Source organism: Lissotriton vulgaris, unplaced genomic scaffold (genome assembly GCF_964263255.1).
Source record: "Lissotriton vulgaris unplaced genomic scaffold, aLisVul1.2 SCAFFOLD_2405, whole genome shotgun sequence".
Classification (NCBI taxonomy): Eukaryota; Metazoa; Chordata; class Amphibia; order Caudata; family Salamandridae; genus Lissotriton; species Lissotriton vulgaris.
Window position 1 is genome coordinate 21205 of NW_028250489.1, and position 18857 is coordinate 40061.

General features: G+C 41.7%; 1 pseudogene across 1 annotated transcript in view; it reads right to left on the minus strand.

The window, feature by feature from the left end:
- Nucleotides 1-560: 560 nt before the first annotated feature.
- The window catches only part of LOC147663254 (solute carrier family 22 member 7-like), a 359210-nt pseudogene continuing 340913 nt past the window's right edge, over nt 561-18857 (minus strand). Inside the window, exon 9 of the transcript XR_015305363.1 lies at nt 561-767. The product of XR_015305363.1 is annotated as a solute carrier family 22 member 7-like (transcript). The remainder of the gene's footprint in view (nt 768-18857) is intronic.

The window sequence follows — 18857 nt, forward strand, 5'->3', positions numbered from 1 at the left end:
TGCTGTCCACCTCTGGCTAGAATATGAAGCTGTCCCTTCTTGTGTGGCGAACACATCCAGAGTGGGGTAGGACGTGCTAGGGAGTGGGGGGAAGGGGAAGATTACAGGAGGACAGAAAAAAACAATAGGACCGTAAAAACTCATCGTTACCCTACCCACCACCAACCAAGATGGCCATCTGACTGAATGGACAACCCTCACTAGAAACGAGACAATGGCAATCATGAGTACCACCCACTCAAGTGCCCCAACAGACTCATCTCCCCAACCACATCTACAACCTGGGAACATCACCAGTCAACACCTCCCTGACCCACATCATTATCACCTCCATAACATCTGCCACTTTTTCGGTTAAATAGAAACTTGAAGAAATCAACACCCTCCTAAAGAAGCACACAGTTGACACAAATAAAGTGAGCAACCTCTGACCCCTCTCCCAGTTTCCCTTTTTCCAGCTAAAGTGACTGAGATGGCCATCAACAATCCTCTCTACTGATTCCCGCAGATAATACGGCTAGATATGTCCATCCATACCGTGTACTGGAATAATGCCTTACCGTGCCTTCTCAACATCTTTTACTGTTTCAGGCAGCTGCACATTGAGAGTCTCCGGAAGGCAAAAAGCCACCAAGCCGCAGATGATGGCCACGGAAGAGAAGATAACCGCAGGCAGGAACTTCCATACTTCATCCAGCATCAAGGTCAGTGGAGCCATGGACACGCCAATGCGGGACATGAACGAGTTGTACCCCATGCCATTCTGTCTGCAATAAAACAGTGAGAGAAGCATCTGTAACTGACTGCCCATGTCTGGTGTGAAACAGCTCCCATTTATAAGGGTTTCCCTAGGCACCGGGAAACTCTTTTTGGGTATCTGTGCGCATTACAAATTTAATTTAATAATAATAACAGTAATAATTTATACAGAGTTGTGACAGTAATCTCATAGGAATGAATCCCACGCATTATCACTATTTGAGTTTTGTGTCTCAAATGTTTTATTCGGCTTACTGAATATTTGTTCACACTGTGCACACTAAGAGCAAAGAAGGAAAGTGGTTATATACAGGATTGCAAGGAAATCATTTGGAATGTATTTTGTAAACGCTTATCATTCTAGGTTAAATGCCATGTGTGTGCATTTGTCATAGCGAACTAATGCAGCATGTAGAAACAGCAAACAAGAACGTCACCCCCATTCTCCCATGTATCTTTAAGCCACCATATACTCCATTTCTACGTTTTGACGTGTACCTTCTGCTGCATTAATCCCCCCCCCCCCACCCACACACACCAATTATCCTTTCTCATTTGTCTTCTGACTCGGAAGACTTATAGGGCTCTTATTACAATGCCGGTTGGACGAGAGGCCGAATGGGACCGTAGCGGAATTGGGACCACCCGACAAGGAGTCAGCAGTTCCGCTTCCATTATTTGGATGTGGCCGACTTCATGGCAGTTGGAAAGTGTATACTTTCCATTGAAGCTTGTGCTGCGAGCCACAGCACAAGCTGCAATAGAAAATACACACTTAGAAAACATCCATGCTCTGTGTGGCAGGCACCATGCATCCATACCTGCCACACAATGCATGGATGTTTAGGGGCGCACTAAGGTGCCCCCTCAGGGCCCACTGCGGAGAGCCACGGGGGACAGGAGCCTTGCCAGGGGCCACAAGACCCTTTACGCCAGCCTTTTCATGTCAGAAGTACCAAGGCTTTCCACCATTAAAGAAACTCCAGAGCGTGCAACATGCCGCCGCTAGACTGGTAATAAAACTACTGAGAAGAGCCTCGGCCTCGGCTGCTCTTAAGAACTTGCATTGGTTACCCGTGCACAAGAGGATCCTATTTAAAATTTTGGTGACGACATTTAGAGCTCTAAATCAAACAGGGCCGAGGTACCTTGCTAGGAGACTCACTCGCTATAATCCACCCAGAAAATTGAGGTCATCAGGGGGTAACCTAGTTGACATACCCAGATTCCACTACAAAACCAAGGGAGGAAAAACTCTGACTGTCTTGGCCTTCAAGGCTTGGAACGCAATGCCCAAGGAGCTCAGACTTTTGGAGCAAGAGCCTGAATTCAGAAAGCAACAAAAAACTTGTATCTTCAGTCTACCAGAGGCCTTCGTAATGGCTGCCCTATAGTTCCATCAATGTGCTGTATTGTTCTTCAGCGCCAGGATGCTCCTTCCGGAGCGATAGCAGCGCTCTACAAATACTAAATACAAAATACAAATACAAATACCATGGTGGCGAATGCGATACGACTGACCACCCTTTTCTGTCCCTCCAACAATGCGGTCTGACTGACTGCATCGTAATGCGGTGGTCTGACCACGGCCTCAGATGTCGGTGGGATGGACAAAGATGAGACCAATAGTGTAAAGACATTTGCTTTTAAAATAAACTTGAGCTGTTTCTTGCTTGGCAGGCACTGATTCTCCATTCTTTCATGTGCATTTATATCCTCTAATTATCTTCTTTAGGAGGCCTGTTTACCTCCAGATTGTGGAAAGTCACTTTCGATGCAGTACTAACATAAGTTAAAAAATATCCAACTGGGTTTGTTATTGTGCTAAATAAGTTTCAACATAAACCCTTTATGGTTTGTAGACAAGTAGTTGATTTGGAAAGTCTGGCAAATCTGTACACACCTGACTCTGATGTTTTAAGTATTTGTTTGTCCAGTGTCATTAATGATCTTTTCCTGGACCATGCATCTTATCATAAAGTGAAAGCGGGCATATTCAATTTAGTCTCCCAAATCACCTTTTTACCCCATAGAATTCTGGTGCCTTTGAGGACTTTATGCCTTGTAAAAAAAATGGGGTTTTGGTTGACTGGGAAGTGAGCCCTGGTCAAACAGCAACTACAATTTTTGATGCAAGTCAACCCTAAATTATCCTGTGATCAATCTTCTGGGACCTTGGCAGAAAGCAGTCAGGCTTAATGTAGAGGCCATGTGTATTTACGTTTTTAACAGTAACCGTAATATAGTGAAAACAGAACAAAAGAAAAATCCCACACCAATTTAGAAAAATGTAAATAATAAATCAAGGTTAAAACAACAATTTTAAATATTTCAGAGAAAAATAGCACCAAAAAGCACAAAACACCAACTATGGTTACCTCAATGCGCCGGACCGAGACAAAATCACAACTTCAGGCTGACGACAATTGTGTGCCAGCCTGCTACAGGGACCCAGTTAGGCCGGCTGAAAAAGTACCTGAAATCCTGGTGTGCAGTCTGTGCAATGTTCCTTTGCAAGGCTTTGCGTCATCCAGCATCGGTTCCGATGAAGCTGTGAGGCAGGGCTTTGTTTCATTATACGTTGGTTCCGGTCAGCAGTGCAGCATAGCTAACAGGGCTTTAAGTTGCTTCAGAAGCAGCTGGCAGCTATGCTGCGTTTTGCATCACTCTGCATTGTTTCTGATGAGGCTGGCCGCTGTGCAGTAAGGCTTTGCCGTGGTTCGTGTCCATTCCGATGGGGACCACAGGTCGGCTTCGCAGAGCACCATCAGGCCCACCCTCCAGGGTCCAGGACTGAATTGGCCCACTTGGGAGAGCAGAACTCACAGATTGCAGTCAGTCTGGGGTACTGGGTTCAGAGTTGCAGGTATACTGAAGAGGTGGTGTATGAGGTCCAATATTTATACCTGGCGCCCTTCCTCTGAAAGGTGGGAGACGTTTCTGGAGGTTTCCCTTTGAAGTCCCCAGGCATCCTGCCTTCCCTGCCCCGAGCCCAGACTAACTACAGGGGTAAGCACCCTTTCTGTAGAGGCAAGACACTACCAATGACAGCCCACACCTAAGCTCTATTTTGTGTGTGGCTGTCTAGGAGGAATACACAAAGCCAAACAGTTCCGTACACCAGTCATGTGACCAGAGACAGGCTGCAGGCCCTAAATGGCTAAGGCAGGAACATGCTAACTTTTTAAAAGGGGCATTTTCAAAATTCTAATTTCAATCTTACTTCACCATAGTTAAATACAAGACACCAAACATGACCTGAAAATCTATTCCCATTTGCAATTTACAGCTTATTAGATGTAATAATGTAACTCCAAAGTTATCGTATGTGAGAGGTAAGGTTGGTGTGAGCATCAGTTGGATGTGGATTCCTCTTCCACGCTAGCGAGACTGGGTGAGGGCCTTTCCCGTATGTGTGATCCAATCTGTTCTTGGGACCAGGGTGTACCTGTCCCTCAGCAGTTCTGGAGTCTCATTCACTGGAGGACAGATGAATACCATCCTCTTTAAATCCAGGTATGCTGGCTGTGCTTTGCCTTCCCAACCTACTTTCTGTTGGGATTGGGCTTGTGCAATGTTCCCTGTCTCTGTGTATCTTGTTTCCTATTATGTGCACCAATTTCCATGCTTGACTGGTTAGCAGCTCTCTGGTGCTTTCATATTTGCACTTCTCTTCACTGCTCCCTAATGGGCTTGGTGCTGGGTTTGTTCTGCCTGGCAATACTGTGGACTGTAGATGGTTCTGAATTTCCCCCTGGACTGGAGGGCAGTGATTGGTTTCACCTCTAAGTGCTTCCTGTTGGACCTGGGGTTCCTGTATACTGCACGGATGCCCTCCATTGTGGACTGATGAGTAAATTCCCACCCTTTTGCCCTGGGCTGCATGCTGGTCTTGTGCTTCCCTGGTGCTCTCAAATGGGCATATGGGATGAGCGTCTTCTGGCTGTGTGTATGCCTGCTTTCCTGCTGGATTGTTGGAGTCCATGTGGTGCTGGTTTTCATTCTTGGTCTGTCCTTCACAGATTCTCCATGGGGCTTAGAGCTAATACACTGCTCCTGATGTCTCCTTCACTGGTAGACAGGTCTGTGACTTCCCTAGTTTAGGTCTCGGCTCTAGACAGTGAGCCTGCACTGTCTCAAAAAGAGATCTGTTGTATGTACGTTGGGGGCTTCAGCCCACCCATAGGCTTGCCATTTGCTGGCTCCTTCATCGCTCTATTATTTGTTCTCCCCATTTGCCCATGGCATACGTGCCTCATGCCTCTTCCTGTCTTTAGCCCTCCATGAGAGCAGCGATGATTTACTGCTAAACAGATGCAGTCGTCATTTTAAGGCATTGTTTCAGGACTACTCTATTACTTTAAGAGTGCTTTTCACAAGCAATTCTATTTTTACTCGCGCCATTCTTGGTTTCCTGCTCATGCCGTCTTGTAATTTCTTTTTTCTCTTTGCCTTTCGTAATACCTCTTTGATGCTCTCTCACTCTCCGCTCTTTCAATGTCTATTGTTGCATCCTCTCTCTGTCTCCCCATAGTTTTGTTTGTAATTTTGTATAGCGCTAACTCAACCAAAAGGGATTGGAGTGCCTTACATGAGCACCAGTTACATAACACAAAGATACATTCACTTCTTGGTAGCGCCTGGGAGATTACGTGACTTGCCCAGAATCACAGGATGTTGAATTAACGCCGAGATTCAAACCTAGTTCCCCAGCTCCAAAGTCGGCAGCTCTGGAAATTACTCCACATCCTCTTTCCAGCAGTTGGACAGTGATCAATACAGACCGAGGCATTGCGCATCCTGTTTGTTTTCATAAGCTATGCCAATATTGTTTAACTTCATTGTAATACTTTGTATGCATTTTTCCATGGCTAGAAAAATCATCTGGGATTTAAGAATGTCTGCTTGAATATTATCAACCGAGCATTAAATTAATATGTGGGAAGTCTCACTGCTCCCTGTGGGTAGCTCCCAGAGCCTCCAGGATCATGGCATCGAGGCTAGTCACAGTCTTTTTTAGACAGCACACCCATAAGCCGTGGCATCCGGTTTGATTTTGATGGTGGCTGAGGTTGTCGGACGGAAGCGGGTTTGCTTTACAGCAAATCTTTTTTTAAAGTTAGCTATCTCACTGCTTTCATCCGGACAACAATGGGGTTGGCAGTAGGAAACAACATCCTTGCAAGCGGTGAAGCAAATATATCCCTAGGGGTTTAAGAGGGTAAGTGCAACACCTGCAACTGTTGGCAATATGTGAATTTTGTGAATGTCATTGGATGTCCAGATGCAGGAAGAAATTACACCTATGCTACATTTTAAACACACTCACAGTCACTGGATGGTGATGTCATTTGAGATGTCATCAGTGATGTCACTGATCAAGTGATGTAATATATGAGGTCATAAGCAGTGCATTGCAGGGGAGCGAGTTGTAGGATTTCTCTGGTTTTGTACGAGTGAAATGTCAGCCCAACTATAATGTCCCTGTAACCTTTGGTTTTATCACAGAATTTCTAAGGTTTTTCAAATGCTAAATCCTCACTATGATATCTCTGTAACCCTTGGTTTTTACAGTGAATTTGTAAGGTTTTTTCAAATTCTATTTCCCAACTATAACGTCCATGTTACCTATGATTTATTTAATATATTTTTAAGGTTTTTAAATTGTATTTTCTATCCAAAATGCCTCTATAGGAGGTTTTTTATAAGCTTGTATTTTCCTCAGTGGATTAATAAGCATTGTTTTTTTACTTTAAATTTTTTATATTTGTGACAACGTTGCAATACCCGCTCAGCGAAAACATAAAACAAAAGCAGCCATTCAATGACCACCAACACATCCAGAAATAATATGTAAAAAAATCCATTCTGGACATTACCCTACACATAATACTATATACATAGTTCTTTAAAAACATTTTTTAACTCATGTTTTGTACTCAATTTCTTTATATTTCATCTTTTAGGACCATTTCCCATTTTTGCAGTTATTCACCTATATCCACACATACTACAGTATTTTACATTCTAGGGATTTCTTACAGTATTCTCTAAACTCATGTATCACTAGAGTTTCTATTGAAACCATCCCTAAAACCTATTTTATCTTTTCACAGTGTCTCCGGCGACCACAATGACATTGCTAATCGCGATCCCTGCGGAAATGTTGCAAAATCAGCAAACAGAAACAATATGTAAAAAAATCCATTCTGAACATTGCACTACACATATTACTATATACATTCTTCTTTCAAAGAATGTTTAAACTCATATATTTGTGTCAAGTTTCTTAATAAACCATCTTTCAGACCTATTTTCCATTTTCGCGGTTATTCAGGATATCGCAGTGACGTCGCAAATCGCAACGATCACGTCATTTTCTATAAAGTGAAAACACATATATGCATACATATTACATTTCCATTTTCGCTGTGAGTACGGAGGTCGCGGTGACATCGGTAATTATGATCTCTGCGGTTATGTTGCAGAAGCAGAAAGCAAAAGCAGGAATTCAATAGCTAGCACCACATTAAAAAATTATAACTATATAATTAATTCTGACCATCACCGTGGATAACTCACAATATGGCACATGCATCAAAGCTTTTTGCGATTGCAAATGTGGCGATTCGCAAAAATCGGCTGTTTGCGATCGCAAAATTAGCTTTTACGATGCATCAAGGGTCAACGCCCTCGCAATTTGAGAATTCGCAATTAATTGTGAGTTCTCAAATTGCGATTGCATTTGTGATTCCTTAAATACAATGCAAGAACCACTTTAAAGTAGCGATTTTGCTACTAGGGGTCGCAAATTACCATGAAGTTCAACTTCATGGTAACTTGCAAAAACTTTGAAAAAAGCACTAAAGTGCATTTTTCATAGTTGTAGGTAAAACACACACATGTCCTTGCGACATGTGTGCGCGCAACATTTGTGCACAGATTAATTTCAGGGGTGCAACAGGGTGTTCTTTTGACACCCTTGCACCCTTGAAATTGCATGTGCAATTTGCGAGGACCTATTGGTACTCACAAATTGCGCATGCAATCTCCCATTCATTCCTATAGGCATATAGGAATGAATGGAAAGCCATTCCTTATTTTTGAATCACAATTTGCGACTCGCACATAAGGAATGTATAGCGATTCCTACATGCATAGGCTTTTGCGAGTCCTTAATCGCAATCAAGGACTTGCAAAATCCTAGCTTGATGCATGTGCCTGTATATAAATAACTCTATAACAACATTTATTTATATCTCGCAGCATACAGCATACACAGGACTTTGGTCATTTAAAAAAAACTCTAAAACCTTCTCTTCAAAATGGTTCTGTAATTTTCTGCCCGCTCTCCCACAGTCTGTGCACGCGCCAGGGCACTCTAGAATATTTGAGCGCGATACAAATCCCTATATAACATAACATATAAGAAATAACAATGCATATTAATGATTCATTGATATATTTTTATATAATTTCACCAATATTCGCAATGATGTTGCGATATCCGCGATGTCCCCGTGATGGTACACGGGGGCGCGCTGGAAGTCGCGGCGTTGCCACGAATCTCAGGCAAATATTTTTTTTTATTTTGGACACATAACTTGCGTCACTAAAACCCCCATTTCTCAACCATGGGGTCAGAGTATCTCCACCCTGACCCGTTATGTGGGCTGTCACACAGATTATCAGCCCGGGAACCATTCACGATAGTTACAATGGCGGCCGCAACTTTCTGCTCAGGTTGCGTTTAGCCAATCAGAGCTTTCCCGTTGGCGCGTACATTTGCAATTCATCGCGAAACCACCATTTAACTTAAATTTCTCAACAACTACTGATCAGGTTTACACCACATAAGCAAATTGCATTTCCTTGAACCGACAACTACTTCTCTGCCAAATGCGGTGTAAGTCCGGTAAGTGGTTCGGGCTGTAGGTGTGGCTAAAAGTTCCTACGGGAATTAACCTTACAAACGCAACCTTATTTTGCACCCCAAATTCTCGGTCCCCACTGCACTGATCACCCCCAAACTTTCCACAACAATAGTAACCTACTAGACACATTTTGGGGAAAATTTCATGCAGATTGGTCAAACGACGCCAAAGTTATATCCAAGTCAAAACATGCTTTTCCTATTGCAACCAGCCCCTAACTATAACTACCTACTGGAAACCACCAGTAGGACACCCAAAAACCCCTACCCACCCTAAACCCTTAAAATACTTTAGCCAGCCAAAAACTCATACCTACCTTTGAACCTAAAAATGCTGCTTGCCACCCAAAAAACCCTTACCCACCCTAAACACTAAAAATGCCCTTGCCACCCAAAAACCCATACCAACCCTAAACCCTAGAAATACCCTTGCCACCCTAAATCATAAAAATAGTATATCCTTGCCACCCAAAAGCTCTTACATACCCTAAAGCCTAAAAATACCCTTTGCCACCCAAAAACCCATACCCACCCTAAACCCTAAAAATACCCTAGCCACCCAGTACTCTGACTCACCTCTAAACCCACCCTTGCCCTAATAAACATACATATATATGGAGCTCTCCTGTAAATAGTTATAGTTAGGACCATGTTTCCATCAGAAAAGCGCTTTTTGACTTGCCTATATCTTTGATGCTATTTGACGAATCTTCATGAAATGTTCTCAAAAATGTGCGCCGGTCATTCTAGTTGTGCATGTAACATTTTGAGGTGATGCATCGAGCGGGGTCGAGAAAAAGTGGGAGAGAGGGCATCAAAAAAAGTGTGTTTCCCATGTTACTTCCCATAGGGATTTTGAACATTACTACAGCCCAAACCACTGGACAGAATTTGGCAGAAAGTTGGAGTCTGTTCCGCAGATCATGCTTTCAATTATGTGGTGTGAATCCATTCAGTAGTTTTGCGAGATATTAATGGAAATATAAATCTGGATATTTAGGGTTGCCACTAATTCCTGATTATTTTGCGCTGATTCGTGAATGCGTGTGCACTGGCATAACGAAACTCGAGGGGGCCTTCCTTTAAGACACATGGAGGGGTCCCTTCCGGGCTCAATCAGTAGCTCTACAACCTGAGTGCTGTGCTGAGGGGGCCCCCTGAAGTTTGTGGGCGCACCGCGGGGGCTGCGGGGGCCTGTGTTACACCCCTGTGCGTGCGCCAACAGGACTGCCTTGATTGGCTGGCCGTAACTTGAGCAGAAAGTTGCACCTGCTATTTTAGTTTATTGGTACAGTCCCTGGGGATACACAGAAATGCAGAAACTGGGATAAGCGGCCAGGTTAGATGTACCCTGACACAGTGGGTGAGATAAAGTTGTGTTTCTGGGACGCACTATGGGTGGAAAGAAATCAAACAAAAATGATTTTCTGCACCACATGGAAATTTCCTGCAACACTTTATGTAACATCGCTAACAAATCTGCGAATATCGCAAACATTTTTTTAAAAAAAAAATATATATATACATATTTTTTTTCCCGTGAACAAGGTCAGAGTCAACTGACCGAAACGTGTAGGGCATGGCAGTGACTGTCAAATAAATCCGCCTTTGCTTAAAATGATAGTCGCGTGAGTGCCTTCTTCCCAGTCTCGCTTTGCGAGAAAATTGTCTTCATATATATATATATACAGGTACAACTTTAATTATTGTTGCCTGCGGTCCCGACCTGTTACAAGAGGCCTGGCGAGGAAAAGTGCACACAGCGTGTGGGGTAATTGACATTTGAAGCGGACATATCGTAAACGCCACACACAGCAAATAAACATCATGCAAGTGTGCTGTGAATTAACAAACTTTATCTAAACTTGCCAACATTACCTTCAAGTACGGCGTAGCCCAGCTTTAACTGCCACACCCTGAGATCCAACCAATCAAGAGAGATGTGCTTCTCTTTAAAAAACAGAACGCTGTGTCCGAGTGACTGACACCCTGAACACCTTGCGCACTGATGAAAGCTCACTGCTGAAACGCGTCTGCGAAATAAAGGTGTTTTCAAAACTTTCCGGAGTGCCCGTGTGTGCTGTACCTTGCATACGTTGGAGCCTATATATATATATATATATATATATATATATATATATATATATATATATATATATATATATATATATATATATTACCTACTGGCAGTCGCCAGTAGGTATATATAGTTAGGATTTTTTCTCTATGGGATTTTTGAAAATTCTATGTCTAATAACTTTGGCGTTTGTGGACGGAATTGGCTGAAATTTTCAGGAAAATGGAACATTTTGTTTCTGAGCAGCCCCTGACAATTTGGGGGGGTTTCATCAAGGGGGGGCCGAGAAAAAAGGGGGGTCCCAAAACGCTTTTTTCCCATGTTAATTTCCATAGGGCGGTTGGCCTCACTTTTAGCTCGAACGGCTGAATGGATTTGCACGAAACTTGGCAAAATTGTAGGGACTGTTAGCCCGATGTGCCTTTGCTAGGTCACAATATATGTGCTCCAGTGGATTTTGAGTAATTTAGGTTCAAAAAAGATATATATCTGGGCGGAGCCTAACCACACATCTGATCTGATTGGCTGTCAGCACTTCATCCAAGAAGTGTTGGCAGCCATCTTGGGACCAATATACATGATAGCACCTCATTAAAAAGCATTGTAGTTAATAGGGGGTTTTAGGACTTTAGTTACATTATAAATCATTTGTTGATGGTACCATACTCGTTTTAGGAATTGTGGTGGGTTCTAAGGTGATTTTACCATGTGAAAAAACCTTCTGCTGTGATATCATGAATATTGTTTGAAAGAAAACTAATATCTCATGATTTTCCCACAGTGGTTTGGAAGGGGATCTATAAGCTAAACTGAAAGCATATTTTCTGTAAATTCACATTATCTTTCTCAGTCATGTGAAAATGAAGTCTGACATTCTCAGTAAAACGTGTACATCCAACAAGGACAGAGACTGTCAGTTGATTCCTTTGTGTTCTACTGCAGCCTCCTAGAGTGTTCTAAAGAACAACTAGAGCGCTAACAGTCCTACTTATTACAAAGGTATGGCACACCTGAAGCCATCTTGAATGGAATAAAGTGGTAACTCTTAAAACATTTAATTTAAAAAGAAACAACATGAGGGGGTATATTTTGCCATAGAAAGTATGATTAGTGCTGCAGAATGAAAAATTAGGGCACATTTTGAGTGACTTCTCAAATCCTTTTCTATTTCATTAAAACATTCTGACATGCAGTCTCCCAAAATGGCCACCAGAGACAAAAGAGCCCAAATGTAGCCCAAATATCACCCAGATGTAGCCCAAGTATAGCCCAATGACAGAATGTCCCAGAGTGTTCTAAAGAACAACTAGAGCGCTAACAGTCCTACTTATTACAAAGGTATAGCACACCTGGAGCCATCGTGATGGGAATAAAGGGGTAACTCTTAAAACATTTCATTTAAAAAGGAACAAAATGAGGGGTATATTATGCAATAGAAGGTATTATTAGTGCTGCAGAAAGAAAAATTAGGGCACATTTTGAGTGACTTTTCAAATCCTCTTCTATTTCATTAAAACATTCTGACATGCAGTCTCCCAAAATGGCCACCAGAGACAAAAGAGCCCAAATGTAGCCCAAATATCACCCAGATGTAGCCCAAGTATAGCCCAATGACAGAATGTCCCAGAGTGTTCTAAAGAACAACTAGAGCGCTAACAGTCCTACTTATTACAAAGGTATGGCACACCTGAAGCCATCTTGATTGGAATAAAGTGGTAACTCTTAAAACATTTAATTTAAAAAGGAACAAAATGAGGGGGTATATTTTGCCATATGAATTATGATTAGTGCTGCAGAAAGAAAAATTACGGCACATTTTGAGTGACTTCTCAAACCCTCTTCAATTTCATTAAACAATTCTGACATACAGTCTCCCAAGATGGCCACCAGAGACAAAAGAGCCTAAATGTAGCCCAAATATCACCCAGATGTACCCCAAGTATAGCCCAATGACAGAATGTCCCAGAGTGTTCTAAAGAACAACTAGAGCGCTAACAGTCTTACTTATGACAAAAGTATGGCACACCAGAAGCCATCTTGATTGGAATGAAGTGGTAAGTCTGAAAACACTCAATTTAAAAAGGAACAACATGAGGGGGTTAATTTTGCCATAGAAAGTATGATTAGTGCTTCAGAAAGAAAAATTAGGGATCATTTTGAGTGACTTCTCAAATCCTCTTCTATTTCAATAAAAAAATTCTGACATGCAGACTGAAACATGCACTTTGAATAACAGCAGCAGACGTCCCTGGTGAGCAGTAGCTTTACTACAGTGATCTAATATGCAACTAGAGTGCTAACATTCAGAATTTATGGCAAATGTGTGACACATCTGAATGCCTTCTTGATGGAACCAAAGTAAACAAGCATTGAAAATGCAATAGATCTCGCCCTCGTTTAAGTTAAAGCCATTCTGTTTGTAATGAGGTGGCTTTTTAGCTTTGCTTTTATTAGTGTTTTTTCAACTTTCATGTAAATAACATGCATCTGTATGCATATAAGTATATGTATGCATGCATTTATGTTTGTATTTATATAGATATACAGATGATATATGTTTATATGTGTATGTATATATATATATTCACTGAAAAAACCATAGGCTATAGACCATATATAGTTAGGAATTAGCATTTACAAAACCTTGAAAATTCACTGAAAAAACCATAGGTTATAGACCATATATAGTTAGGAATTAGCATTTACAAAACCTTGAAAATTCACTGAAAAAACCATAGGTTATAGACCATATATAGTAAGGAATTCGCATTTACAAAACCTTATTTTACTCACACAAAACCATTGAAATTCCATATATAGTTAGTTGCACTAACTATATATCGCGCACCCGCAATCCACTGCTGATGATGTCACATATTACATCATTCATGACATGGTCAGTGACATCACTGATGACATCACTGATGACATCTCAAATGACATCACTGATGACATCACTGATGACAACATCCAGTGACTGTATGTTTCTGTAAAGTTAAAATATGTCTTACATATTGAAGAATGAGTGGATGTATAAGTGTCTGGATGAAGGATTTAGTAGGTGCATGACTGACTGTATGAGTGAGTGATTAAATGTGTCTCACTGAGTGCATGGGTTAGTGACTAAACTGTCTTAATTTGTGCATCATTATGTCTGTTGTTCTGTAAACTGTTGCATGTGTTGATAAGTAGCTATATGAGTAACTATATGGGTTATTGATTGGTTGCCCAAGTATTTGTATGGGAGACTGAGTGTGTGTGTGGGTGGCTGGGAGGTGTATGACTCTGTGCATAGATTTGTGAGCAGTTGATTCACTAGATGTATGGTTTCAAAAGTGCATGTGGAAACAGCTGTATGGGCGGTTGACTGTGTGCATGAGTGTATTGGTGAGTGAATGGATATCTCAGTGCTACATGTCAAAGTAAGTACATATGTAAAACACAGTACATGTGAGAGTTGACATATATGAATAACTGTGCATAAGAGCCAGTGAATGTGTGAGTGGCTGTATGGATCATTGTGAACTTGTATCAGGGATTGTATAAGAGAGTAAATATGTGTTAGTATATGTTTGAATAAGTAAAGTTTGTATAACTGTATAGTTGAGGAAATGGAGGTGTGATTGATTCTTTGCATGACTGACTAGGTGTGTGAGTAACTCCATGGATGAGTGACAGTCTGTGAGTGTCTGTTTACACTGATTGTATCTAAGGTTATATTAGAGTCTGAAGAGGTTCATCGTATTATCACATGAATGATATCATCAGTGATGTGATCAGTAATGTCCAATGAGATGTCATCAGTGATGTCATCAGTGATGTCATTTGAGATGTCATCAGTGATGTCATTTGAGATGTCATCAGTGATGTCATCAGTGATGTCACTGACCATGTCATGAATGATGTAATATGTGACATCATCAGCAGTGGATTGCGGGTGCGCGATATATAGTTAGTGCAACTAACTATATATGGAATTTCAATGGTTTTGTGTGAGTAAAATAAGGTTTTGTAAATGCGAATTCCTTACTATATATGGTCTATAACCTATGGTTTTTTCAGTGAATATATATATATATATATATACATACTGACAAACCCACTCTCAGTCTCACTCAGACAATTACAGACACACTCAGACACCTACACATCCACTGAGAGACCTACTCAGACACTCATGCACCCTCTCACAGACCCATTTAGACATTCACAGATCCACCAGGACACAGACACCACGACTCACAGACTAACCATTGGCAATGAACTCCGTGCCGCTAGCAGAGGTTGCGGAGATTTGTGAACTAAGCATTATATTGAAAATACGGAAGTCATGCAAAAACTCTGCCACGTAATTGAGTTTTAGCTACTGCACCCACAATTCTTTGATAAAACAACTTTACCTTTCCATGCAAAACAACATATAGGCAATTCACAAAAGTGAACATTGAAAAACATCAGGCAATGAGAGAGGTAATGATTTTGGGGTCACCCCTGACCTAGGGGGAGGACCAAGCAGATGCCTTGAACACAAGGAGCATATCATGCTGAACGATCAGTGGTGGTCCCATCCTCTTAGGACCACCCCAAGCAAAGTTATGGGCAAAAATATAATGCCAACCTAAGGTCAAGCAAATCATTATGGGGCGAGATTCTAGAGTGCAGTGAATATTATAGTATTAGCTCTCAGCTGAGCCAATAGAGTCTGCCCCTTGAGGAAGGTTTTGATATTGGATACTATAATATTCACTGCACTCTAGAAGCTCGTCCCATAATGCTTTGCAGGGCCTTTGGTTGGGATTGTATTTTTGCCCATAACTGTGCTTGGGGTGGTCCTAGGAGGATAGGAATCGTTCAGCATGATGTGTTCTTTGTGTTCAAGGCATCTGCTTCGTTCTCTCCCTAGGTTAGGGAGGACCCCAAAATCATCACCTCTCCCACTGCTTGCTCTAGTTTCATTTTCACTTTTGTGAGATTACTATATACATTTTTGCATGTAAAGATAGAATTACTCGTTTTTTTTTACCAAAGGCATGTGAGGTTTCTGTCTCATTAATTGGGATGAGACAGAACAGAGTTGTGGAGTGGAGTTCACAGAGTTTTTGGTAAACTGTGCAGAATTCTGCGTAGTGGTACTCCACCAACTATGTCCACCCTTATCACAGATCCACTCAGACATTCACGCAGCCACTTCTAGACTGAGTCAGGTCCTCATGCATCCATTCACAGACCCACTCAGCGACTAATGCACCCACTCATAAATCCACTCAGACATTTGTGCACCTATTCACAGACCCACTCAGAGACACATGCACCAACTCATACACTCATGCACCCACTCAACCACCCACTCAGAGACTCACACACACACTCACAAACCCAATCAGAGATGCACGCACCCGCTCACAGACCCAGACACTCATACACCCACTCACAGACCCACACAGGCACTCACTCAACTTAGAAATTCACTGGAAAAAAAAGGTTACAGGGACGTTATAGTTGGGCTCAGATTTCACTTGCACAAAACCAGTGAAATGTAGGAGTTATAGTTACCTGAGTTAACTATAAGTTACGCCTCCGCAATGCAATGCTTATGACCTCATATTTTACATCACTCATGACACAGTATGCTTATGTAGTCATAGGCAAATCATTTCTCAGCCTGTCTATGAGTCTTTATTATGACACACAATAAAAGCAGCAGCTCAGCTAGAGTCATATATTGGACTGCAGCGTCATGGTAAAATGGACGACAAGGCCTAAGTTGTCCTTCCTTTAGCTAAAAGCCTACATTCTTGCATTCTATGCTTTACATGTCAAGACATATGCTCTCACACTCTCTATGTTTGAAGAATTGCTGTTTTAAACCTGTTGCGATTCATACATTTTAGGCTACTTGCCTTTTGGATTTTATTTTTCCTTACATGAAATAGGTTGTGGAGGAACAGACAGATGTAGACCAAGGAAATTCAGTCTAGCTGACACTAAGGAAGTTGTAGAAGAAATAGTCCCTGAAGTCGTGGTCGAGGACAGGGACTCAGTCATTGCAGGAGGTGGTTTTGTGCAATGAACAGGCCCTGATGCAAACTCACAGGAAGTGGTGCAATCCACTATTGTGCTTGCTTTGCAAGCTACAAAAGAAGTACATGAAATTATATTATAGCCTCCTTTAACAGACTTATAGCTCGTTTGCCCCCATGCCCTAAGGAGGGGACTCATTTCAGTAAATGGCCTGGCAAATCTGACACAAAAGCACGTAAGCAGGAAATATGTTCAATGAAAAAAGAAAAACCCCACTGAAGTGTCTGCCTCTAGATGCTCACACTTTGTCCATATCCCCTTCGTCTACAGCTGAGAGGACACAGGTGCAGTCTGTGGAGCATTGCTTAGCTGTCCAGAAAAGAGAGAACTAAGGGCTACCCACGCATTAGGTATTCATACACCTGAGGATGCCTCTTGCCCTACCAGGAGCAGGATGATGAGGACAATTCTGAAGGAAATCAGGAGGTGTGCCAATGCCATATAAGGTAATCCTAGATTCATTAGAGGCTCTGGGCTCGATTCACAGAACTAACTTAAGACAAAATCCTAAACTTACTACCATTTTGATATTCACAGAAGGCACTTACTCATTTTGGTATTCACAGAAGGGACTTACTCATTTCGGTATTCACAGAAGTTAGGAGTCCTAACTTTAGGACTCCTAAATGCCTTCTGTGAATACCGAAAGTCTCAAAGTTAGGATTTTTCTCAATTTAGGAGTCCTAAAGTCCTAACTGTACTACTCCTAAACTGAGAAAAATCCTAACTTTAAAACTTTCAGTATTCACAGAAGGCATTTAGGATTCCTAAAGTTAGGACTCCTAACTTCTGTGAATACCGAAATGAGTAAGTGCCTTCTGTGAATACCAAAATGAGTAAGTGCCTTCTGTGAATACCAAAATGGTAGTAAGTTTAGGATTTTGTCTTAAGTTAGTTCTGTGAATCGGGCCCTCTGTATTTTGATCTCAGTATCATAAAACACCCAAGGTCAGGTATGTGAACTACTTCACCTTCAAGCTCTCAGTTTCTGCGCCACTGGCTGAAAACTCCTTTAGATAAGGCTTATAGGAACAAACTTAGGTCTGAGTGTCCAAGACTCATTCTCCAAGATAAGTTAGCAAACACTCAGGATATTGACCCTTCCATGATAGTTTTCCTTTCAAGAAGGGTAACAATCCTAAGAAGACAATAGACAAGTTGTCATGATTAATTATTGGATTTGTTGGGTCCCTTGACCCAAATCATATAACCTAGGAGGCTGTGGCTGCTAGACAGCCGGTTGATTTACCCATCCATAGGTGTTGGAGTCAGCGTGCCATTTTAGGTAATGCAAATGCAGCTCTTTCTGGGCAGTACTGAACCAAAACTGACAGAGATGGTGCAGAAAGTGTTAGATGCTGAAGAAAAAGATTGTTTGTTTAGAGAAACGTTTAGTAAAGAATCAACATATGTGCAGACTTTCACTTACCCTCACAAACCACAGCAACATCTGAGAAAGGGGTTTACCTCTTTGGTTTTTAAGAAGACTGGTCGTGGAAGAGTTCACTAACAGGCACATGCATCAAAGCTTTTTGCGATCGCAAATGGTGCGAATCGCAAAAATCTGCCGTTTGCGATTGCAAAATCAGCTTTTGGGATGCATCAAGGGTGAAGGCCCTCTCAATTTGAGAATTCGCAAATATTTGAGAGTTCTGAAATTGCGATTGCAAATAAGGAATCGCATTTTGCGATTCCTTAAATTCAATGCATGAAAGTTTTAAAAATAGCGATTTTGCAATTAGGGAGAGCAAATTACCATGAGGTTGAACCTCATGGTAATTTGCGAAAACTTCGAAAAATTCACTTTTGGGCATTTTTCAAAGTTTCATGTTTATGTGCACAGATTAATTTCAGGGGTGCAACAGGGTGTCCTTTGGACACCCCTGCACCCTTGAAATCACATTCTCAATTTGCGTTCGCTAATTGCGAATCGCAAATTGAGAATGTCTGCCCATTCATTCTTATGGGCCTCTAAGCCCATAGGAATGAATGGGGAGGCGTTCCTTA